This window comes from Ambystoma mexicanum, chromosome 3q (genome assembly GCF_040938575.1).
Source record: "Ambystoma mexicanum isolate Mex_15411 chromosome 3q, UKY_AmexF1_1, whole genome shotgun sequence".
NCBI lineage: Eukaryota > Metazoa > Chordata > Amphibia > Caudata > Ambystomatidae > Ambystoma > Ambystoma mexicanum.
In genome coordinates this window covers 724,501,601-724,527,991 of record NC_090926.1, presented here as the reverse complement: position 1 = coordinate 724,527,991, position 26,391 = coordinate 724,501,601, and positions in this window count along the sequence as shown.

Below are 26,391 nucleotides of genomic sequence, written 5' to 3'. Positions count from 1 at the left end.
AATTTGATTCTGTGCCAGAACTATGTTTTAGTGTGCATTTACCGTATCACTCCTATGTGGAGGTATAGGTAGGCCGCAATTCTGGCAATTTTGCTTTGCTCCTCTTGTATTTTTGGGGCCATGCACAATTCACACAGAGATTGTCTAATGGGCCCTTGTGCGGCCATGTATCCAGGTTCATGGCAGTGACCTGTTCTGTGATTTCCTGCAGCCAGACATGTTCATTCAGTTCTGGCCACTCACCCCTGACAAAAAGCTTGGCAGTAGGTGCTCCCTAGCCATTTTGATTTCCACTGGGATCGCCATTTTGGAAATATCAATTTCTTTATCAATTATTTTGGGGTTGATTTAATTTTACTTTTACAGGCAGGCCTGGTTTTGAAGTATTTGTTTTGGGAGGCGCTTGTACAGTGTAGCACAGTAAACCAACCAAGCAAAGTGTCACTACCCTGCAGGTTAGTCTGCTGTGCCAGACTGTCATGGGTGGTACTCAAGCTCAAAATGAAGGCGCGAGCCCCCAAATCGGTTAAGTATTTCAATCAGGCGATACACCCTGGTCTCAGCCTGATATGCAGTGCACAACCAAAATACTTATTTTATAATATATATATAGGTTCAATATTTTGAGTTAAACACAACTCATCTCACACTCCTTTTCAAATACCCCGGGACACAATAGACCAGGAATCAGGCTGGTTGGTAAAGGTAATATTTATTTATGTATTTAAAATTCAAATCAAACAAATACTTTTTAATAGGGAGCAGCAATCACCAATGTGGTGACAATAACAGATAGGAATGTGAACAATGCACTTAAATTCACTCTTTAGTAACACAGATAGAAAACACCAGAGAATAGAACACCTTTGGCTTGTTCGGAAAGATAGCACTTAAGTTATGCTTTCCTCCTGCAATATTCCTCAACTCACAAATAAGCAATTCCAAATGGCCATATGGAAGCAGCAGCTAATCAGGAATGAGAAGTAAGACAAGGATTCAAATCCAACCTTCCCTCCCCAAATAAGAGAGAAAAACGGATTTGAAACCCTACTGTTTAAAATGACATTCGGAAATAGCTGAATAAAAACAATGAAAGTGTGCAAAAATCCCTAAATCAGTACAAATCTCTATGGGAGCAACATTGGAAAGATACTAGCAGTCATGAGCAATAGTTTTAGCAAAAGTAAACAATCCGAATTTGAATGGAAGGTTGAAAATAATTTAGAATGAAAATAACACGTTTAAAACTTTGCAAAAATGCTGATTTCCGCCTAAAATTAACCAAACGTTTTTTAATGAAAACAGGTGAAAATGATTTTGAGTACAGTATTTGGGACGTAGCTATAGGTCTTATGTATAATCAAGAATTGAAATGAAGTCTCTGGCTATTACAATGAGGGAGATATACAATGTAGAATGAGAGGCGTTTTTTGAAAAATTGGTGAAAACAGAAAAGAAACTCAGTTTGGACAAGAAAATATTCACTATAGTTTTAATTTAGACAAGAGCATTCTGGCTAGAATACCAGAGAGGCACACAGTAAGCTCTGGAGTTGATTCATGACTTCAACCCCAGATCCCCAGCGCCTACCCTGGCAAAACCACTCGAAATAGGATTGATAATTTAGGATTTACACAAGATAAAAATGACTAAAGAAATGGCTCTTAGCAAGATAAATCAAAGACAGGATTGCAATAAGGATTCTGACAAGGTTACAAGTTATTAAGGTACGGATAGGATGTTTTAGAGATGGCAATAGGACAAGGCAAGGCAAAGTATGCTGTGGTTTTCTATGATTATTATTAATACTTACAGTCCACTTTAATTTAGGATTTTAGACCGCCAAGGGTTCTCATACCCACACAGATCTGGTCTAACCAAGGAAAGCTGGGCAAATCTGGCGGGAAAGGATCAGCTGGGCCGTTCTGGTCACTGGACTGCACTGGACTGGTACTTCTGGTTACTGGATACTACAGATCAGCGGGATAGCGAGTTTGGAGCAGGCATGCATCTAGTAGCAGCAAGCCATGCTGGATCAAGATGCTTCCCTTGGGTTTTTGGGATTTTTTTAGAATTTGAGGCCTAGCTGAAAATGGGGTCAGCAATGCATAGGCCTTGGCTTTGTAATGAAAATCTGGAATCAGGTCAGACAGGATGAAGAAATCAGGAACCGGACGCCACGCAGGAATTCAGGAAGAAAGTCAGGAATCAGCGTGTACACTGTGTTCTGTCAGGTGCCCTTATTTATCCTGCCAGACTACATCACTACAGTATATGGCAGGGGCAGGCTTACTACCCACACCAAAAATGCTAGGATTGGGCCAGAGCATAGTTTCCGCCTTGCCCACGGCTGATTGGATCACATAAAAAGGATGTCATGTTTATGGATTGATGTTTACAATGTCTTGAAACCTCCCCTAGCTACTGGAACCAAAATGTAATTTTGTCACAAATGCATATTTATGCAGTTATAATCTCTGAGAAAATCAGATACACAGGTTACATATTTTGTGCGTCATATTTCAATCCAAACCCCAAGTCTGTGGGACCTGGTTTTGCCTTTCTGCTACATTTTGGCAATTTTAACCATGAAAGATTTGGCGTATAATTCCCCACTTTTGTACACAGATGCTCTTTACCCCTGGCTTGTGTGTACAAAATGTCATGTTTGCAACATCAATACTTTCCCCGTAATCTGTCATTTTTTACAACTTCTGTTCCTAATGCAGTAATGAGTTCTACCAAGTTTTCAAAGAAAGAGCATAACATTAGATTTAGAACTACAAACTTTTCATATTTTTCCTCATTCTTGCTGCAAAGTTAAATGTCTTTTAAAGTTCAGTTACAAAATAACCTTTAAAACCAAATGTCATTAGATCAATTATTTTTTCTTTTCCCCCAACTGCAAGCAGCTTTCAATTCCTTTGAAGCAGGATGAAGGGCCTCTCTCTTGAGTGAAGGTTTTATTTCCCCTCACACTTAACAGGTGAGAGTCTCAGCCTGCTATTGTCCCAGCCTGGAGCAAAGACGAATGTCTGATGAGCTGGGAAGTCCCTTTGTCCTGGTGCATTGAAAGTCCTCCAAGCTAGCAATTAGAGCTTTCCTATGCCAGAAGTTTATGAGGTGTCACCCTTTCTCAGGGCTAGCAACTGGCAGAGCAAGTTTTTGTTTAAATATAGTTTGCCAACTTAGCCTATAATTTTTAACATCTTGACTGAAACCTATGGAATCAGAACAGTTTATAGATGTATGGCATGGTTTAAGTTTTTTTTAGCGAGGCAAGAGTAGAAAATAAATGACACTGGAAAGTGTTGAGTTGGAAGACAAGGGGTTAGAAGCAGTTACTGTCTGAAAAGGGTTACTGCCCCCTGTTATATATGTCAATGAACAGCATAGAGGGCAGACCCTGTATATGACGTTTGTAGACTTTAGCATGGCATTTAATTCAGTGCAGCGAGAATTCAAGAAGCTTGTCGATGCTAATTGTCCAGCACATATATTTACATTTTTATATCAGTTTCACACACAAACTACCATACAGATTAGGCTGTCGACTGCAGGGTTGCTTTTTGCTCAGATGGAAACACACCGAGGACTCAAGCAGGGGTGTACCTTTGCTCCAGCCCTCTTTAATTTCTACATTGCTGATATTGACCAATGTTTTTGCAACTTGATAACTGACTCACCTAAAATTGGTAATATAACGGTAAAATGGCTGTTAAACGCAGACGATTTAGTCTTAATGTCGAAAACCCCACGAGGTATGCAGACCTTACTCAATGCACTCAATCAGTATGCAACGGCGACCTACTTGACCGTCAACACCACGAAAACTGAAATTATTCAGTTCGGTACAGCAAATAGGAAGGGGAAAAATCTATCAACTGGTACTTACAGAAACAACAGCTTATAGTGACAGAATACACTTATCTTGGACTAAATGTAAATAATCATCTGTCTGAGAAACCATTTTAGAAAAACTAAAAAGAAAAACTGATTCTGCGACATGCCAGGAAAAATTCTCAATCCTACCCATACTCACATACAGAAGACAGAAGACAGTGCCAATTGTGTTATATGGTGCATAGATTATGGCCTATAGACCGAATTAATTCTGGCAAAAACTTGAGAGCAAATATTGGAAGACGTTTTCATTTTGCCTGCATCATTACCTATGCCTATACTGAGACACGGGTTAGGATTATTGAGCCTCATTATGAGAATGGAGGTAATGAAAATAGGAAGGTGGAATGGTATTACCGGCACCGTTAATGTCTCCAGGCCATTACGACCCGACCACCCGCCAATACCGCAACTGCCCGTACCGTGCCCCTCATACCGGCTTTTGCGCGTACACGCTCCCCTTCGCGGAGGAAATACCGGGATGCCGGTAATAGGAGGACATTACAAGTTACGCGGGCATGCACTTACCGGCATCCCGAAGGCAGTAAATAGGGCCTGCACAATGGCGGCCATACAGGCATCGTGGACCACCCGTAAACAGCAACCTGCAGTTAAGGCAACTGCCACAGGTGCACACAATCACCATAGGTGGAGTCAATGGAGCCTGTCCCAGTATAAAAAGAGTACACCCACACACCACACCCCTTCCCACACCAAAATGATACCACTAGCTGTTGCAATCATGGGGCTGGAGGACATGCCTATAATGCTACAACTACATCAACAGCACCAACTACAACAACAACCACAGCCACAAAAACAGGCAGCACAGAGGAGACGCAGGAGGACAAGGAGGGTGAGACAGGCCCAAGAATTACCACCAGTGCAGCCAGTAGCACCTCGTAGGCAGCCACCAATCCCTCACATCAGACCCAATCCATTCAATCTAACCACTGAGCATATCCACACCCTGTACCGGTTGGACCGGGACACCATCACCACCATTGTGGACATGATACATGACAACATCGTCAGCCTCATTGAAATACGCAGTGCCATCCCCCGCTACTAAAGATGGTGTTTGTGCTCCACTTCCTGGCCACAGGCACCTACCAGCACACAGTGGGCCAGCTGCATGGTATATCACAACCACTCTTTTCACGCATGCTCACCCAAGTGCTGTTTGCCCTCTTGAAGCACGCTAGCAGCCACATATCCCAACCATGGACTGCCCAGGAGATTGCCGACACCAAAGTTGGCTTCCATGCACTGGCAGGCATGCCAAATTGCATTGGTTCCTTCGATTGCACCCATGTAGAATTGGTAGTCCCTCATGTCATAGAGGCTGTGTTCCGCAATCGCAAGCAATACCACTCCATCAATGTGCAGATGGTATGTGACTCCACAAGATCATCGCACATTGTTGTGCCCGATATCCCGGATATACACATGATGCCATGCCATGCCATGGTGCTGCATAACTTCACGCTACCCCGTCACATGGACGACATGCCTGGCTGCTTGGTGAGTTGTCTGATTGGCCCATGGCAGTGCATCAGGGTTGTGATGTGGGGGATGCATACTCGACCTGGGTGGGAATGGGGGGATGCATACTCCACCTGGGTGGGAATGGGGGGATGCATACTCAACCTGGGTGGGAATGGGGGAGGATGCATACTCCACCTGGGTGGAAATAGGCAGTGAGTGGACAATGCACTCAGAGCCAAACACAATGGGTATGTCAGCAATGCATGACTTAACATGATTACAACTGTGCCAATGTCGCTAGTGTGATTAGGCACAGAGTAGCATACACTTCAATAATGGGAGGAAAGGCATCGTTCTGTATCCATAGTACTTCCGCATCAGCATGCAAGTCAACACCATGCATCATCTGTAAAACGGCATCCAGACTAGCAGACCATATAGCAGTACACAATGCATCCGAAAAATCTTTGTGCATATGTACAGGGACATTTGCATGTCAACAGCAAATAGCTGCGGCCATGACTGTGAATCCTGAAGGTGGCAGATCAGAATGACTCACACAGACAGTTTTGAGTGATGGAGGATATCCCTTGAAGCCGTGGCTTCTTACCCCTTTGCGGAACCCGCAGAACAGCCATGAAGAGGAGTACAATCGGGTTCATACCCGTACCCGTGTCGTGATTGAGCAGGCCATTGGCCTGTTGAAGACGCGGTTCCGCTGCTTAAGCAGGTCTGGTGGAGCACTCCTTTATAGGCCTGAGAAGATGGCAAAGATCACCATGGCCTGTGTCATGCTGCACAACATATGCATCCGTAGAAATGTACCACTTCCACCAGACATTGACATTTATGCACCGGGTGAGGATGGTGAGGATGAAGATGGAGGAGAAGCAGCACCCCTGCCAGTACTTGATGCCCAAGATGGTGTGCTGTACGCCAATCACTGATTGACAAATACTTCTGAACCACAGGGACATTACTAGATTTGTGTCAGTGCTACACTGAGCGCTGGTCCATGTGGACATGCACACAGGGTATGTGGGGAGTTGGGCACTGTGCACTGTCATGAATAAAATGAATACACAAGAAATGAACAATGTCCAGGCTTTAAATGATTTTTTACACAACGGGTGTATTAATGTAAACTACAGAAAAGTGCCTCACCCTTCCACCACTCACACGCCCTACCCCATCCCCTCAACACACCAAAACTATGAACTCTCCATACCCCCCAAATGAACTCCCCATAACCCCCAATGAACTCCCCATACCCCCAATGAACTCCTCCTTATTCACCTATACACCACTAAGAGCATCTCCCCCACTTGCATTGTTGACCCACACTATTTCCGTTCTTTCTTTGTGTCGAGTGGCAGCATTTCGGACTGCCTCGCACTCTGCCTTGTCTGTCGCACAGGGCTGGATGGTGCAGTGGATGCGGGTGTGGTGGATGGGGTGGATGCCGTAGAGATTGGCACGGCTGGTGCCGGTTGTCACCGCTGCATGTGTTGCAGTATGGCATTCAGGACCTGCGTGACGGCCCCAGACTGTCACGTATCATGACCGCAGAGACATTTATGGTGGCAGTGTTCCCTGCAATGGCCTGCACAATCTCTCACCTTGTGTCCTCTCCGTCAGCCACATATTGGCAAACAAGTTCCAGCATGGAGTCTTGCCTTGCCTCCGACCCTGATAGCAATGCCTCAAAGTCAGTGGGAGCAGCAGAGGTTGAGGGTGCTGCGGCTGGGCGTGCAATTGCAGGGCTGGCCTCGGGGGTGGTGCTGAGGTCAGAACTGTGCAGTGCAGGATCCGCAATGGGGCTTGAGAGTGTGGCCTGAGTGTGGGGTTGGGGTGTTGAAGGGGGGCTTGGGGAGTGTGGACATTCAACATGGGTTAAGCCTTCTTGGTCCACGTACTCCTCCACTCCAATGTCAATGTCACTCAGTGGGGCTGTGGCTGTTGCCTCACCCACAGAACTTGTTGCAGCAGAAAGGGTGCCACTGGCCTCCCCTTCCACAATTGTTGGCAGCTCTGTGCTTCCAGTCCCATCCGTAGCTGTGGGGCCATCATGTGCCAGCATGGCCTGTGCACTCGCCCTGGCTTGTACAGTGGGCCGCAAGGCTGCCCCGGTGGTGGTTTTGCCAGTGGCTGGTGATTTGGCCCAGGACGTGGATGGTCTTGTGGCTGCGTCTTCACTGCCATTTTCTCCATCGGTGCCTGGGGGGGTAGAAGAGATGCAGGGCATCAGTGTGTTGCAAGATGCATTAGATGATGCTGTGGATTTTTTCTTTTATCATGTATTCATATCTTACAGTTGTGTCGCACAGGGTAGTTTGAAGGGGGCATTTTGGCATTAGCCGTAACGTCTCAATTCAGCAATGCTGCATGCCAGGTGGCATGCCGTTGTATTGGGGTTTGTGTGTTGTATGACATGGGAATGGTCCCTGTGTGTTGGCTATCTGTTGGTAATGGGATTGGCACTAAACATGCATTTCAGTCTGGCAGGGTTTGTCCCTCCATCTGGACATGGATATGTGTTGGGACATGCATTGCCTTGCCTAGGCTCTATTCCAGATCACTTTTGCTACGTCATGGTTTGCCCTACTGGTGTCTGCAGGGTCACTCGCCTCCATCTCCAGATGTTGCAGCACCCGTCTCCATCTCCCCGAAGCCCTCGATAGACTCCATCTGGATGGTGGCACTGCATGTCTCCTCCCAGCGCATTAGTTTGATCGGGGAGCGGGCACCCCTGCCTGTGGCCATGGCCTCCCTCTGATTGCTGGCCAGGATGTTGCGGACGTCTTTGACTGTCCGTGGGTTGATGCCGACTGCAGTGACCTTGCGGGCTACCTCCTCCCATATCTCATTCTTCCTCTGCTGTGCCTCCCTTTTGAGGTTATGTGTGTTGATCTCCTCAGCATGGGCAGCAAGGGTGTCTGCCAACATGTTAAGTTCCTCATCAGAGAAACGCTTCTTGGGCAGGCGGGGGTTGGATTTTTGGGTTATCTTAGACATTTTGTTTTCAAAGGCCCTGGTCTCTCCTGTGCAACACTGGTGGTTTGAGAAGATTGCAATGGATTGTCTTTTTAAAGATGACCACCATCGCATTTCCCTTTCCGACGCGATGACGTTACTTCCGGGTGCGGTATTACGAGCCCGGTATTAGCATGATGTTATTACCGGAACGGTATTAAGGTGTGCCTCCTAGGTAGAGGCGGTATTGGTGGGTCCCGTGATGCCGCTATCGGGGGGGTTGAAGGGCCTTTAGCGGCATGGTGGTATGACCATTACGAGTTTGGGGGTTCGTGCTTGCTCATGCACTCCTAATCAGCCGCTATTAGTGGCATCAAACGAGCACAAACCCGCTACTTACTCCATGCCGGTAATGGGCCCGTTTTAGAAGGATTCTCGTAATGAGGCCCATTGTCTCTATATGGTATACATACCTGGAAATTATGTGCCCTGTATCAAAAATGTATATTGCAGAGAAACTAAATTAATGTACTGACTATGATGTTTACTTACGTTAAGGAATCCAACCAAAGATTCATTATACAGTGGAGATCCAAAATTCAGCTCATTTTTCAAGAATCTGACATCTCCATAGATCTCCTGATCAAGAATTTGAGCAAAGCTAAAACGAAACTGTGGTAAACAGATTGGATTCGAACTAGAGCACAAGGTATGACGTACAAAGATTTTCTAAGAAATCCATTTAACATCAAAAAGTACAGTGATTTGGCTGCATACTTAGTGAGATCGCTGAGTCCGGTGTATAGATCTGCCTACATGAGGTTTCAATTTAATTTATGGTACACAAATGAAGTCAAGTACAAACGTAAAATGGGCCTACACAGGGAGGGGAAATGTCGATTCTGTCAGATTCAGAAGGAAACGCTAAGACACTTGATTGTCGAATGCGCAGAATTGTTGGAATTACAAATCAGATATTTTAAAAGTTACTTTTCATCTTGTGAAATTTTAACTCTTGATGAACTATGGAAAAGATTGTTTCATTCGCAAACTCAAGCCATTGGTTATTCAATTGTGAATTTCTTACAGTATTTGAAACTTGATGTTACGAATATTCCACATGAAGTCCAAATTACTGCAGTGTAATATGGAAACACACGAAACTGTAAATCATGTGAAATCCACAATTTTTCAATACTTAAGTGTAGCGACAAATCTAAATCCTAATGGCTGATTACACAACTGGTTATGCTAAATGTTTTATTTATCCTTTTCCTTTTCTTTTATTTCTTTTTATTTTGTATTATTTATACTCATTGTCTTTTCTCAATTATGTAAATGGTATGGTGTAAAATAATAATGAAAAGTTGATTGATGTCAGCTATATCAATAAAAAAATAAAATATATACTACTGTGGCCGTGTAGTTATGGTTAAGTTGCTAAACCCATAGGAAGAGCACTTTTTGGGTGGCTTATAATTTCGCTCCCCCTGGATGAAACCACACCAAACTTTGCAAAAAAAAGTATATGGCCCACTCTGAATTTTGTTGCATAGTTTGGTGAGGTTTGGTCCAGGGTGCGAAAAGTTATAGGTTGTATTTTTTTCCCATAGACTGAATGGGGAAAAAACGTTGCTCATGCATACAGCCCAAACTGCTCGACGGATTTTCACCAAATTTGCGGCAGGAGCAGCGGCTTGGCCCGAAAGCGTGCTTTTGTAAATTTGGTGAAAATCCATCCAGTAGTATTTTTTAAAACGACCAAAAAGTAGGTCACAAAAAATGAGTGATATCTATGCCCGCTTCGCGGACATGTTTCCCTGTTCGTTCCACGGACAGGAGACCGATTGGCTGATTGGCTTGCGTCATGTCTGCGGACATACGACATGTTCGCTGATTGGCTGGGATGAAGCATGAGGTGCGTCGGATTGTTTCGATGTGCCCGCCATCTTGGATCCGTGTCCCGTGTCCATGGACATTGCGGTAAAAACATATTCAAAAACACAACATTGCACTTGTCAAACTTATCAAATAATCTATGGGGTGGTGAGGGGTGATGAGGGTTGGATGGAATATGGCTGCAATAAGCGAAAAACGGGTGTTTTTTTGTCGTGAAAGTCCGAACAGTTAGGATGTTCGTGAACAGTCCTGTGCAGGAACGGAAGAAGAAGTGGTTGATTCCATCTTCGCCTCCACACAAAGCACTTGAGAAGATTGTGTTTGATAAAACTCTCAAGAGATCTGACGGGACTCACAGCATTCTGTCACACGGTAGATTTGGAGGTGTTCCACAATATGTGCCTAAAGTACAGGCCAAAGAGGTGCATTTCGTTATTCAAGGGATGGAGATGTAAAATCATGGAATAGCATGCAATTTTGTTCCAAGTACACATACATTGTCAGAAAACATTGCCAGCGTGCCCAATCCACCTAAAACAGAGATTGTGGAATAGTTCAAATCCAGGTACAAATGATTACCATCTGATTTTTTGATCAACAATGTTTTTAAGAAGTTTCCAAATAAAGCATCCAATTTATCTGTTATAATGTATCCTATTTGTTAATTCTTTTTTCAACTACTGCAGTTTTTACAATTGCATTACAATCCAATAAAAGGGATAATACCTAGGCTACATAAGTGAAGGAGTCTGTGACCTAAGGATATATGGGGCTATTGCTAGGAACACTTTGGCTCTTTTTTGTGTACCCTCTACTCAAATGTTGGAGTAGGGTGCATTCTGTCATTGCAAAGTTTTCCTACCCCTCAGCAGCATCACGATCATCAAGCAAGGACAGCCCCCACATTTTTCCTCCTGTGCCTGTGCATCACAATTATAGTTCTCATGGATGCGGTGAGCCAAGATGTTGCAAACTAAGAATGTAAGTTCATTCTGAGTGAAGGTCACCAGCTTTGAATTTTTGCTTGCGAGCTAAGGAAGCCCACGCATCGGACACAAAGTATAAGGTTCAATTGTTTTTTGACCTTGAGAGAAAGGGACCATTCCGAAAGGAATTGAATGAAAGGAGGGGTGTAATAATGTAAGATATGATAAGGTTATGCATTCCAAAACTGGACTAAGGAACATTTACATTCAGTTTATGAAAAATCGTTGGTGCGAACAGAGTCTGCGTTACGGTCTGAGTTATGCCAAGAGAATGGAAATGCCAAATATAATGTAAGTTTGATTTTCGACGATTTTATACCCAAACGAACATCAACTTATTATTAGCTGACCATTATTTCTGGGATACAATCTATTGTTTCTTCTGTGTGGCATATTGCAATGAAACGCAAGTATAACCTTTGTGTGTAATGTTCTTTCTACCGCCCACATGGGCAGGCCAACATTGAGATGCATGTAGACCACTACTCGGTTCTCCCAGGTTCAACGCTAATATTTCATTAAAATGCCATCTATGTGCACCTCGTATTGTAGCGTCAGCTTCCGTATCCCGTTTAGAGTTGAACATACTACATAGCAATGTCCTTGGAAGCAAATTGTGTAGTACTTTCCACGCTGTTTTCTCTCTGTTGACATTGTTTCATGTCTGCGCTAATCATTATTTTAAACTACATGCCAAATTAATAAATCCAAAGATAAAATGTAATAAAGATCTGCTACTGAGACACATTTCTATTATGGTTTCGAAACAGGTACATCCTGCCATTCTGCGAATGTCATAAATTCCAAATGCCAACTGACGGTTTCTTCAACCGGCAGCTGCAGATACTTGTGAACAACTGGATATATTTGACACTTTTTTGGGACGATCGCCAAGGGCCGATATGCCCTTACGCTGTGCTAGCGATTAGGAGCAACATAACATCCTTTACGGTGGTCTAGCCCCAAGTTGATGCACAAGCCCTGGAATTCACTGTGTGACCCAAACACTTCTTTCACCATAAACAAACACCTTGTGTACGCAAAAAGAACAACGCGTGACTCACGATAAACATTTTCAGATCGCGAGCGAAGAAACAAATTTCCAATTTGATTGAATATGGCAATAGCCGGATGTTCTCGGAGCGTTTATTGTGAAATAAAAGTACTTTACAAATTGTACAGTCTTGCTGTTTCCTTTTAAAGTACGGTTTGATATTCCGAATTGTGACGTGCTGTGTTGTGAGACGATGTGTGTTGATTTCCGGGTTCTGCGTCACGTCACGAAGGTGATGACTGGGCGCGTTTGGCTACGCTGCCCAGGAATGTCACTGAGAAAGGCAGAGAATATCACTAGGTTTGGTGATGTGAGGCCCAGGGGCAGGGCATATGATTTAGTGCCGTCAGGGCAGTTCACCTTAGACCGATGCAGCAACGGATAAGATTAGCACAAGATTGCTGTGCCCTGCTGCCAGATTTCGCACATGTACAAAAGAGGAAAACTGAGGTAAGGTGCATTGGAAATGTTTGTGGGATCGATCAACGTTTCTTCTAAAATACATGCCCGAATCCTCGGGACAATAACATTTTCTGAGCATTGCACTTGTCAAACCTATCAAATAATCTCTAAGGAGGTGAAGGGTGATGAGGATGGGATGGGATATTTCTGACCTGATTCCGATTCCGAATGAGTTTACAAAGTTTGGTGGGATTCTGTCATGAGGGGGCAAATTTAGAGGGGGTCCCAAAATGATGTAATGGCTTATAAATGAGGTGCATTTGACAAATCTACACTTAATTTGGGAACAGGGACGTCATTTCACCAAAATGCCAGAGGTAGAGGAAATGACATCACATGACCCTTGACCCCTGTTGACATCACAGGAAGTGATGTCATTTGACCCCACCCCAAAGTGATATTGTGTGATGCGATGGAATGCGACCTTTCCCCATTGAAAAAACAGGAAGTGCTATCACATAGCATTTGTACACTACAAAAAATATGGTTACGATATCGCTATAATGTGATGTACATTTCATACAAGAATGGATCGCCATATGTATCATTAAGATCAGTGTATATAGATCCATATTACCAAATTACTGTGAATGCAAGCAGACGTCCACAACCAAATGATAATGATGTGTTATTATATAGCACTTATGCTTATGTGCTTTGTATAGAAAAAATATACACCCAATATCACCCAACCTGTGTTGGTACTCATTTATCGAACTCAGAAGGATTAAAGGCTGAGCTGAGGTGTTTAAGAACAGACTAAATCAGTGACTCACCCCCTGAAGTGTGCCTGAAATAAACCTTTAATGAGTCTAGCAATTATTGTATAGAATTCGAGAAAGACACATTATTTGGTATTCCTAATCTTTCTTATTTAGGGTCAGTGCTGAAAGTGTTAGACTTGTGTCACTCCTTTTTCTTCTTTTTTTTAACAGGCTTTAACAAGAAAGCCAGCCACGCCAGAACTAAAGAGCCACATGGTGCTGGCCACAGCCCATGAGCTTACATTACAAAAAAAAAACAAACATATTTTTTTAATCTTTTTTTGCTATTTATTTCTAGAGGTCGCAAGGGTGACCACAGAAGTCGCAAGGGAGACCTCAGAGGTCGCATTTGCAACCTCTGCTGACCCCCAAATGACGTCCCTGTTTGGGAAACTGATAATAGATCTAGGTATAAATGTTTTTGGGAAGTTTGGTGGCATTTTGTCAAGAGGGGGCAAAATTAGAGGGGGGTGCCAAAATAATGTAAATGCTTATAAATGAAGTGCCATTTGACAAATCTACACTTCCTTTGGCAAACTGATAATAGATCTAGACATAAATGTTTTTCCAAAGTTTGGTGGGATACTGTCAAGAGGGAGCAAAATTAGAGGCGGGGGGGTCCCAAAATATTGTAAAGGCTTATAAATGTGGTGCCATTTGACAAATGTACACAAAGGTTTGCAAAAAGATTATAGATCTAGATATAAATGTTTTCATAAAGTCTGAATTAATTTTGTCAAGTGGGGGCTAGGTTATATGACGATTGTATGTGCATACATTTGACACTTTTGAAAAAATAAAACATGGGTGGATTTCCAGCAAACTTGCGTAAGGAGCATTGGCAAGGACCTACAAGCATGGTTTTGGAAATGTGGCAGTGTTTTATTTTTTGACAAGTGTCATAATGTAGCTACAAAAAATAGCAGTATACCTTTAGTGACTGAGGGGTAGCCTGTGGCCATGGGCAGTGGCCATATTGTCTGGGTGTTGGAATAAGGTAAAGGATCTGGACAATCTGGCCATGACCACAAGGGACAAAACATAGGATTAAAGTGGCCATGTCCATCTGGGACTGTCTTTGTGGTAAAGTTATTCGAAATTATGGTCATAGGGTTCTCTTTTTTCCTTCTGCAGGCTGCCATGGAAAGCAAAGAGGGGCCCTGTCCTTTCCATGGTGGCCACCTTGGAGAAAATCCTCTTTTTTAGTACCCCAGGTTCCTGCTTTGGGAACCTAGGCTGCTAATGGCCTTCATCCCCCCATTTCAGGGGCTGGAATGGGGGGATAAAGGTCCAGAGACCTCGTTATCCACCCTCGCTTCGCTTGGGCTGATAACTTGGGCTGCTGGGCCGGTATCCACCATTCCAGTCCCTGGAACGGAGGATGAATGCCAGAATATTCCCATTAGCATAGCACAAAATGCAAATGGAAATGTTGGAAAATTTGTGATGTCATCTTTGATGTCGTGGGTGTTAGTCTTAGCAGTGCACGGTGGTGGCGCGAGTTATGGTTGCTTAGCTTACCATAACTGGCGAATTTCAAGGGTTTTTCGGTTTTACTTGGAACCATAATGTCCCTTTAACAAAGTTTTTTCACTGAATTTCATAGGTTTTTAGTAGCACAACTTAACCATAACGTCCCTTTAACAAAGTTTTTTCACTGAATTTCATGGATTTTTAGTAGTGCAACTTAACAATAATGACTTTCACTTTATATACATATCATATGGAACTGATTGAATCTCTTCTACTGTACTTGATGTCCGCAATCTCATTTAATGTTCGCGGACATGTTCGAAGAACAGTACCACTACCTAAAAACTCTGGGGGGCATGTTTGATTGTTATATCATAACATAGGAACATTTAACAAATTCAAAAAGAAGCACACAAACACATTATATGTACTAATACATAAGAAATGTAACCCATATATACAACACACTAACCATTCATTTAAATGCACTATGTTCTAAAATGTAATATACCACAAGAAAATAAATTGGCTTCCAAAATAATTACCTCACAAACACGACAGAACTGAGACCAAGAGCAGACCCACTGAGTACATAGGACATATCGTACCTGAAATAGTAAGTGTACTTAATTTTATTCATATATTTATAAACTTTCTGTATTAGATAAAAAAATATATTATCTTTTTTTTTTCTCTCACAGAAATGTCTAGTACTCTGGAATGGCTAGACGAACATTTCCCACATGAAGAAATGTCACAAGATAGTGAAACTAATGGTAAACACTTTATAATATAAACCATTTAATTATTATTATTTTGTATACATTTAACATATATATATTTTTTTTTGTACAGAGCATACCAAAATAGAAAATACTTCAGAAAAACCTGTTATGGATAACACTGTTCACAGTATAGAAGAAAAAATGGATTTATTGTTGACTAATTTTAATAATTTGAAAACTTTTGTGGAAGATCATTTTAAACCAAAATCCTTGTGCCATTGCCCCACATTTACTTGTCCCTCCTCACCATATCCCAGTCAATTATCCCCAAACCCTCTCCATAACCCAAAACATTTTGATGAGACTTCCATCCCTTCTTCACCTAATAACAATCATGATGAAACCCCTAATTCTCCTGTTTTTGTTTCTGTTTCTGCCTCACCTTCTCTGTCATAAATTATTAATATATGTTAAATAAAGTTTAATGTTTATATTGTGTTGTAAATAGTTTCGTTTTTTTTTTTAAAAAAAAAAACAATGTAGGTGTCCGCGGACAGTGCAGGTGTTCTGAAATGTTCATAAATAAACGAAAATGGAGGTGTCCTGAAGAACACTATACCTGTTTGTATTGTTCGCTAGCAAGATGAAACTATTCTAAGAACACACGCGGTGTCCTGAATTGTTCGTAATTAAACGAAAATGGAGGTGTCTTAAAGAACACTATACCTGTCCGTACTGTTCGCTAGCAAGTTGAAAATGTAATAAGAACACAATTGGTGTCCTGAAATGTTCGTACATAAACGAAATTGAACGTGTCCTGAAGAACACTATATCTGTCCTTACTGTTCGCTAGCAAATTTAAACTGTTCTAAGAACACACGCAGTGTCCTGAAATGTTCGTTTCATGTGTGACGCAATTTTAATTAGTTCAGTGTCAGAATTCTTCCTCACAAACTTCACCCCGTAGTGTAGAGGAAAAATTCTTTCTATCAATATACCTCTCTGAATGTACAAAGGAACATACAGAAAGATTGATTAATCGAAAGACTGGAATCCTTGGAGACCTTGTGGCTATGAAGAAAGATACAGTAATTAATAACCTGAATTATTATAACAAAATTCGAGCAAGATAATTATTACACTAACCTGTGAGGCTAGTGGCAAGACCCAGAACTATTAGGACAAGGACTCTAGTCAGTAGTCGTGGAAATTCCTGTAACAGAAACCACTGCGTGAGAACAGAATAGACCGAGAGATCAATGATACAAATAATAGCCTAAACCCCTATACTAGATAAACAGTACGAGGAGGTAACAATATCCCTTGAATAGCCAAACGTGAGAGATAAGTTCTTATCTAACCCGTATAGTTTGTAGTAACCCACTTCCCTGAACCAAAGGGTAAACAAAAATGAAGCACAAGTTACCGTACCGCAATAGTTCCACTAGATCTCTCCCACGGTTCAGCTGAGGCTGAGTCCGGGACATGGTCTTCAACGGATCCTACAGGGGGGCCAAGAAAGAAACACAACACTCCCACGTAGCAGCGGAGGCTGACAGGATCCCGCGGCGCAGCTGAGGCTGAGAAATCCAATTACCACGATGCAGCGGAGGCTGGCAGGATCCCGCGGTGCAGCGGAGGCTGATAATATCCCGCGGTGCAGCTGAGGCTGAAAAACCTCCTATCCCGCAAGGAAGCGAGGGTTGAAAAGCTATCGATACAAGATACGTGGAGGTAACGAAAAGTGCGTACACAATATAGGAACTCAAACGAGGAAAACCTGAAATCCGTATGGGCGTCAAATAACAAGGGGTCAAGAACAGCAAGCCAAATACCAGTCCGAATCAAAGACACAAGCGGGCGGCGAACAGAACCAAGGAGCAGGCAAGTAGAGAGTCCAGGGACGAGTGCCGTACGTCGGAAAACCAGAAGTTCGAGGTACCAAGACAGACTAGGGAAATCCAAATGCAGGTCCGTAAAACGTTAGCAGAAATCACAAAAAAACACACAGATCGAAGCAGAATACCAAAAAGGCTCAATCAGAAGCACTGATCTTAGGACAGGGCGGAGCTTAAGAAGAGCAAGTCATGTGACTTGCGTTTGCTTCCTGAGCGCCTACTTCCTCCCCTTGACAACGGCTTCCACCGTTGCCAAGGTAACTTCCAAGCCCTACTGTATGAATCGGGTCGGAAACGCAGGAGTCTTTTGCCGTATTTCCGTACTACATTAGGTTTAGCGAGACTCTTGGCGAATCGTGGAATTCTTGAAACCTGTCTCGAGTCTCGTGGCATGACAGTACCCTCCCCAAAAGGTAGACCCCCTCTCCGAGAAGCCCAGATGTCTGCAATCAACCGTGGGGCAAGGATATTATCCACGGGTTCCCAAGTACGGTCCTCCGGCCCATAGCCCTTCCAATCAACAAAATACCATAGAACACCCTTGGAAACCTTAGTAGAGAGGATCTTGCGAACCTTATATTCCTCCTCACCCCGTATCCGTAGAGGCAGTGGACGTGAAGGCAGGGAGGTGTTTGGGTAGAACGGTTTCAGAAGGGATACATGGAATACCAGATGTATCCGCCACTTCAGAGGAAGGCGCAGTCGCACCGTCACTGGGTTGATTAATGCAGTGATCACATAAGGACCCACATAATGAGGCAAGAGGGCCCTTCTCCCCGGCAAGTGCAGATTCTTCGTAGATAACCATACCTTCCCACCCACAGAATAGCTAGGGGCTGGAGAACGATGAGCATCAGCATAGTGTTTGGTGCGTTCCTGAGCCAATTCCAAATGTCGCTTAACCTGGCTACGGATCGACACCAAACTTTCCACACAAGAGGCCGCTGCGGGATGATTAGCAGGACAAATAGGGGACAAAGGCAAAGACCTAGGATGACGTCTGAATAAGGCAAAAAAGGGCGAGGACTGAGTAGAGGAATGCAGAGAATTATTATACGCAAATTCCGCCATAGTGAGGACTGAGAGCCAGTCGTCCTGATATTGATGGGTCAGACATCTTAGGTATTGCTCCATGGTGGAATTCAAACGTTCCGTTTGCCCATCCGTCTGGGGATGATATGAGCTAGAATACCTGTCATCAATACCAAAAGAGGTAGTCAAGGATTTCCAAAAATGAGAGGTGAATTGTGAACCCCTATCCGAGATAATAATCGAGGGAAGACCAAAGAAACGGAAGACATTCTTTAGAAACAAATCCGCCAACACCGGAGCAGTAGGTATCCCATGACAAGGTACGAACAAGGCCAACTTGGTAAAATAGTCGATGACGACCCAAATAGTATCAAAACCAGACACTGAAGGTAGTTAAACCACGAAGTCCGTAGATATCATATACCAAGGCTGGTCTGGTATGGGTATGGATTGTAGCAAACCTACTGGTTTACCATGGGAACTTTTACACTGGACGCAAACATAACAGCAAGCGATGTATTCAGTAACATCCCTACCGATGGATGGCCCACAACACCACCGATGTAATAGATCCATGGTTTTCTTAGTACCAGGATGTGCTGCCACCCTAGAATCATGACACCAACTAACAGCTTTCTTCCGAGTAGTCTCATCTGGCAAGTATAACAAACCTTTGACATACGGAAGACCCCTGATGATATCAAGACTCAATCTTTTAACCTTGTCTGGATTTCTCTGCACCCAAACCAGTAGTTCAGAACGAAGAGTGGGTTTTAGAGTACAAGCACATACCACCTGATGGGGTAGAAGCAACTGCTTCTCAGGCCAGTTCAAAGACGGAACACCATGCATACAAGATAATGCATCAGCTTTGGTGTGTAAAGATCCAGGTCTGTATGTTATGGTAAAGTTAAACATAGAAAAGAATTCATGCTAACTGGCATGTCGAGCCGTGGAACACTTTATCGATTGTAGGGCTAATAAGTTCTTGTGATCTGTGAATACCTGGACTGGTACTGCTGAACCCAATAAATGATGTCGCCAGGTCATAAACGCATCCCTGATGGCCAACAACTCCTTTTCTGTTATGGTATAGTTGCTTTCATAAGATGTTAACTTTCGGGAATGAAAAGCAACCGGGTGTAACCCATGGGTATCTGGGCATTCTTGGGACAAGATAGCACCCAGAGATCTGTCAGAAGCATCGGCTTCAACCACAAAAGGAAGAGAGGGATCTGGATGTTGAAGAATGGGAGCGGTTGTAAATGATGTCTTGAGATTAGCAAAGGCATTACTACAATCCTCTCCCCATATAAATGACTTTTTACTGCTTATGAGAGCAGTTAAAGGAGCTGCCACTGTAGAGAAGTCCCTAATGAATCTTCTATAGAAGTTCGCAAATCCCAAAAAAGATTGGAGAGCTTTCAATGATGTAGGTATTGGCCAATCTAATACTGCTTTGACCTTTGACTGGCTCATTTGGATTCCCTTGCACGTGATATCATACCCAAGAAATTCCACTTCAGTGGCATGGAAAATACACTTCTCCAATTTAGCAAACAGACGGCTCTCTCGAAGCCATTGTAAGACCTTGGTGACGTGTTGTACATGAAGGTCATAATTAGCTGAGTAAACCAAAATGTCATCCAAGTAGATAACAAGGAATTAATCAATCATATCATGAAAGACATCATTTATGAAATACTGGAAGGTAGCAGGGGCATTACAAAGTCCGAATGACATAACTCTGTATTCAAATAGGCCATATTTAGTTTTGAATGCAGTCTTCCATTCATCCCCACTATGAATCCTAACCAAATTGTAGTCCCCTCGGAGATCTAATTTGGTAAAGATAGCTGAAGAACCCAGCTGATCCAACAAGACAGAGATTAGAGGAATAGGATATTGATTCCTAATAGTGATTAGATTCAGAGCCCTGTAGTCGATACATGGACGCAGATCCCCTTCCTTCTTAGGAACAAAAAATAGGGGGGAAGCCGCGGGAGACCGAGAAGGACAAATAAACCCAGACTTAAGAGACTGATCAATGTATTCTTTGAGCACTAGGTCCTCCTTGTGTGTCAATGAATAAATCCTCCCGAAAGGTATCTTGGATCCAGGAATAAGATCTATAGGACAGTCATAGGGTCTATAACGTAGTAAAACCATGGCACTTCCTTCATCAAATACGTCTTGAAATTCAGCATACTCTTTTTGTAGTTCCCCTGTGCACTGCTCCGATGGTGGATGTAACATCCAGCAACGGACGACATGGATTATCTACTGGAGATTTTGACTGCCAATACTGGTTTTCACAGTGTTCCGATAAGAATTCAATATTGTTCGTGAACCAATCAATGGTTGCATTGTGTGCTCTAAGCCAAGGAATCCCTAAGATTAACTTGAGCTGTGGAGCTGAAATGAGATCGAATCCAATGGTCTTAGTATGCCCCTGACCAGTTTCCATAACAAGGTCAATAGTTTGATGGTTAACCATGCCAGACAACAAGGAAGAATCATCTACAGCATTAACCGCCACTGGTTTATCCTTCGCGAGAATGGGTAAGGTTAGCTCTTTGGCATATTGCAAATAGATATAGTTTCCTGTGGCACCTGAATCAAGCACCGCAGTAGCTGGAACCAAATTCCCAGGAGGGAACAAGAACATAACTGTCATAGTGAAGGGCGTTACCAAACTGGAGTCCATTAACATGGAAGGGCTCGACAAACGAACTCCTCTTATTGTCGAGCTTTCAAGTTTCCCTGTTTCTTCATGGGTTTCTTTGTACACTCTTTCAGGAGATGATCGGAAGCACCACAATAGAAACATAAATGGTTCTTTTTTCTATTTTCTCTCTCCTCTGGAGAGAGGGGTCCCCGTGTGGCCGCTCCAATTTGCATGGGCTCGGGTCCTCCTGCAGTTGGGATAGGGTTGATTGATACTGGAGGAGGTAACCCCTTTTTCTCACCGTTTCTAGTAGCCTTGCAGGCATCGATCTGCAGAACCAGTTCCAACAATCCTGGAACTGTGCTTGTGACGACTGGTACCAAAGCAAGGGTATCTTTTAATGAATCGGATAACCCTTTGTAAAAAAGCGAGGCCTTCTTATCATCCGGCCACCCTGTCTCAGCAGTCAGCTGATTAAATTTGGCCAAATAAGCCAGAAGAGTTGAATCCCCCTGTTGTAAGCTTAACAACTCCAACTCCATAACCTGGGCCTTGTACCGTGTATTGAAAACCTTACCCATGGCTGCAATCAATGCATCACAGTCGAACAGTAGAGGGCTACCCTCTTCCAATAAAGGGTTAGCCCAAGCTGCAGCAGTACCCCCAAGATGGGATAACAGGAAGGCGGCTTTGGTTGCGGAATCAGGGAAAGCTCCTGGTCGACATAAGTAGTGCAACCGACATTGATTCAAAAATGTCCTAAAGTGTTTAGGATCCCCATGAAACCGCTCAGGAGGAGCTAACGGAAACTGTGAGGTAACGTACACCGGTCCTGCCTCGGCCTGTGCGGGTGCAGCACCTGCACCTGAAGCGGATGGAGATGGATGAACCGGAAGGGAGGGGGGATGCATGGCCGTTTATATTTCCAGGATTTGTTGTTGGGTCGTGGCATGTGCATTAGCCATGTCAGTGCGCAAATATGCCACTAACTGAAACAAATTAGCCAGGGTCTCGTTAGGTTCCAATTATGAGGCTTCTGATTTTGTCAGAATTCTTCCTCACAAACTTGACCCCGTAGTGTAGAGGAAGAATTCTTTCTATCAATATACCTCTCTGAATGTACAAAGGAACATACAGAAAGATTGATTAATCGAAAGACTGGAATCCTTGGAGACCTTGTGGCTGTGAAGAAAGATACAGTAATTAATAACCTGAATTATTATAACAAAATTTGAGCAAGATAATTATTACACTAACCTGTGAGGCTAGTGGCAAGACCCAGAACTATTAGGACAAGGACTCTAGTCAGTAGTCGTGGAAATTCCTGTAACAGAAACCACTGCGTGAGAACAGAATAGCTCGAGAGATCAATGATACAAATAATAGCCTAAACCCCTATACTACATAAACAGTACGAGGAGGTAACAATATCCCTTGAATAGCCAAACGTGAGAGTTAAGTTCCTATCTAACCCGTATAGTTTGTAGTAACCTACTTCCCTGAACCAAAGGGTAAACGAAAATGAAGCACAAGTTACTGTACCGCAATAGTTCCACTAGATCTCTCCCATGGTGCAGCTGAGGCTGAGTCCGGGACTTGGTCTGCAACGAATCCTACAGGTGGCCAAGAAAGAAAACACAACACTCCCACGTAGCAGCGGAGGCTGACAGGATCCCGCGGTGCAGCTGAGGCTGAGAACTCCAATTCCCACGATGCAGCGGAGGCTGGCAGGATCCCGCGGTGCAGCGGAGGCTGATAATATCCCGCGGCGCAGCTGAGGCTGAAAAAACTCCTATCCCGCAAGGAAGCAAGTGTTGAAAAGTTATTGATACAAGATACGTGGAGGTAACGAAAAGTGCGTACACAAGATAGGAACTCAAACGAGGAAAAACTGAAATCCGTATGGGCGTCAAATAACAAGGCGTCAAGAACAGCAAGCCAAATACCAGTCCGAATCAAAGACACAAGCGGGCGGCGAACAGAACCAAGGAGCAGGCAAGTAGAGAGTCCAGGGACGAGTGCCGTACGTCGGAAAACCAGAAGTTCCAGGTACCAAGACAGACTACGGAAATCCAAATGCAGGTCCATAAAACGTTAGCAGAAACCACAAAAAACACACAGATCGAAGCAGAATACCAAAAAGGCTCAATCAGAAGCACTGATCTTAGGACAGGGCGGAGCTTAAGAAGAGCAAGTCATGTGACTTGCGTTTGCTTCCTGAGCGCCTACTTCCTCCCCTTGACAACGGCTTCCACCGTTGCCAAGGTAACTTCCAAGCCCTTCTGTATGAATCGGGTCGGAAACGCAGGAGTCTTTTGCCGTATTTCCGTACTACATTAGGTTTAGCGAGACTCTTGGCGAATCGTGGAATTCTTGAAACCTGTCTCGAGTCCCGTGGCATGACATTCAGGACCCGAACAGTGTCCGTAGAACATTAACGCGCATGAGCTAGCCAACCTCCGTGCATTGGTGTCCTGCGGGCATGCGCTTCCTTCGTGGACTTGTTCGCGAACGGATCATATGACCGCGCCCACGCTGATCGCGTGCTCTGAATGCGGACACTGTTCGGGTCCCCGAACAAATTAAAAGTACATTTTCAATTAATCCATAATATTTTTCGATAAAATCTCACCATGGCACAAGTCCCACATAGTAATCCTGAGTTTCTACATACCTTTTGAAATTTTTCAAACTTTCTTTTTTTTGTGTTCGATCTGTCTGCGGACAGCGCGCATGTCCACAGACCGCGCACATGCACCCCTATAAAAGACCACGCCCTAGAGCTCATTCTTATTGTGTTTCTGGCTTTTCTACAGAGCACAGCGAATTTTGCTGCCAACTGCAGATTTCCATTGCATCTTTGATGGCATCCCAGGCTGCTGAACTGCCACCTGAAGCTGCACCTGCTTCAGCACCACCCCCACCCCCTCCACCACCACCACCTCCACAAGGGCCTGAAGAGGGGAACAGGAGTGAGGATGCGGAGGAGGAAGAAGAGGATGATGAGAATGAGGTAGAGGAAAACCCTACTACTCGCACTAGGCGTGAGTCTTGGGTGTGGCGGTTATTTACCATTCATGGGAATGTCCCTAAGGCTCGTGCGAACCGTGTTACCTACAATGAGTGCAAAATGATACTCAGTTGCGGGAAGCACGGTAAGTACAGCTTTGGGACCACTACTATGAAGCGACACCTGAGGTCATTTCACTCTGGGGCTATTCGCAGGGTTGTACCTTGCGAAGAACGTAACAGGTTGATTTCCTCTACTTCATCCTCTGTTTCTGATCCTGTCACCACAAGGACCACCTCTGTGGGACAGCGTCTTTCTCAAGCTGCCTCACAGGCCATACAGAATGCTGATGACCCTTACCTTTCGAGGGTCACAGTTGTATGTATGTACTGTGACACAGTACTCTGCAGGGGGGAGCGACTTCGTAGTGCTTTTGAGACTATCGTCTCAGAGCACGAGAAGATCTGCTCACTACCCAAATAAAACCCACTCTACATCTTCCTCTCTCAGCTCGCCCTTTCTTATTCCTGTGGTTGGTGTCCCCCCCCTTTACCTTCCTTTCCCCTCCTCTACTAGTGTGTTGTGTATAAAAAAACAAAAAAAAATACAAAATATCAAAAATCAAAAAATTAAGCAGGGCCCTTTGTATTTTTTAGAAGTCCGCTGACAGTTCGCAAGCATTTAGAAAATTGTGTTGCTACCCCATCACAAACATTGCAATTTTCTCTGCGAGGAAGTGGTGGCTCTGAAAAGAGCCTTTGGGAGGTGTTTGTAAGTCAAAAATTATAAATGCTTAACACCTACTTCAAAATGGATGTTGTAATTCCAAAAAAGGTCGCAATGCATTTTGTACATTTCTCAGAAAAATCTGATTGCCACAATAAGTAAGATGGACTCCATCTTTGTGAAAAATGTTTGTACTACGAAACAGAATATTTTCATTGTGAAAAGAAGACATGCCAAAATCTTTTAGAAAGGCACAAACAGTTTTATTAACATTGCGCCTTGCTTTTTCCATTTGTGGACCAAATCAAGAAGAACAAAGCCACATTTGTCTCTGCACAATCCGTGAAAATATCACTTGAGAATTAGGAAACATGTCCATAACCTTCCCAAGTCCTTCTTTCATAGCAAATTGCAAATAAATTCCAGTCACATGTCCTAAACTGTTCCCTCCACAATGAATTACAATTATGTCTGGATGTTGCTCTGTCTCCAAAGTAGCACAGAGAGGTAGCAAGTCCAACCACTTCATTCCACATACTCCATGCCAGTGTACTTCCACATGTGGGAATCCAAGATCTACAGCTACTCCACAGCTTTCTGCATGCACCTTCAACCAATATATCCATGAATCTCCCAAAATCCATACAATCTTTTTCCTAAAATACACAGACATAGCTATCTGTTGTTCTCTCAGCAAAAACAGTATATGAGAAACTCGCTTCTGGCACAACACACCCACTAAACTTTTCTGACCAATCCCATTTAGTACTCATTCTCATTTGCATGACTTCTGAACCCAAAAATCCCCAGATGTAACTCCTGATGTCCACGAACTACCGCCATGTCCGCGGACATATTGTAACATGAACAGCCCTTCTACCATTTCCACTTCACTCTCTCTGCCATTCCCTCATTGGATGTAGCTAAAAAAATCACATGACCATGCACCAATCACATTCAAGACCTCTACATCTACTGCATCATCATAGATCAGCACTGCAAATGTACTGCAAATGTACTGTGAATCTCTCTGAGTACAAGTGTCATATCATTGGCAAGCACCATCTACCAGAAATACTGTACAAGTCTCCAAGATTTCTACTTGCAGCTCCATGCATATCCATATGCATGAACACAAACTTTAGGTATGCATATTTTCAAACAGACTTTTAGCTTGTGTAATCTGTAAAATGAATTTACTGTATTCTTTTCAATTTCCTAAAATCAACTATCACTTATAAACCTTTATACTATTTACTTTCTTTATACACACACACTCAAATCATGTTAAACTAACATTTTTTTAAATGAAATATATAGACTACATATA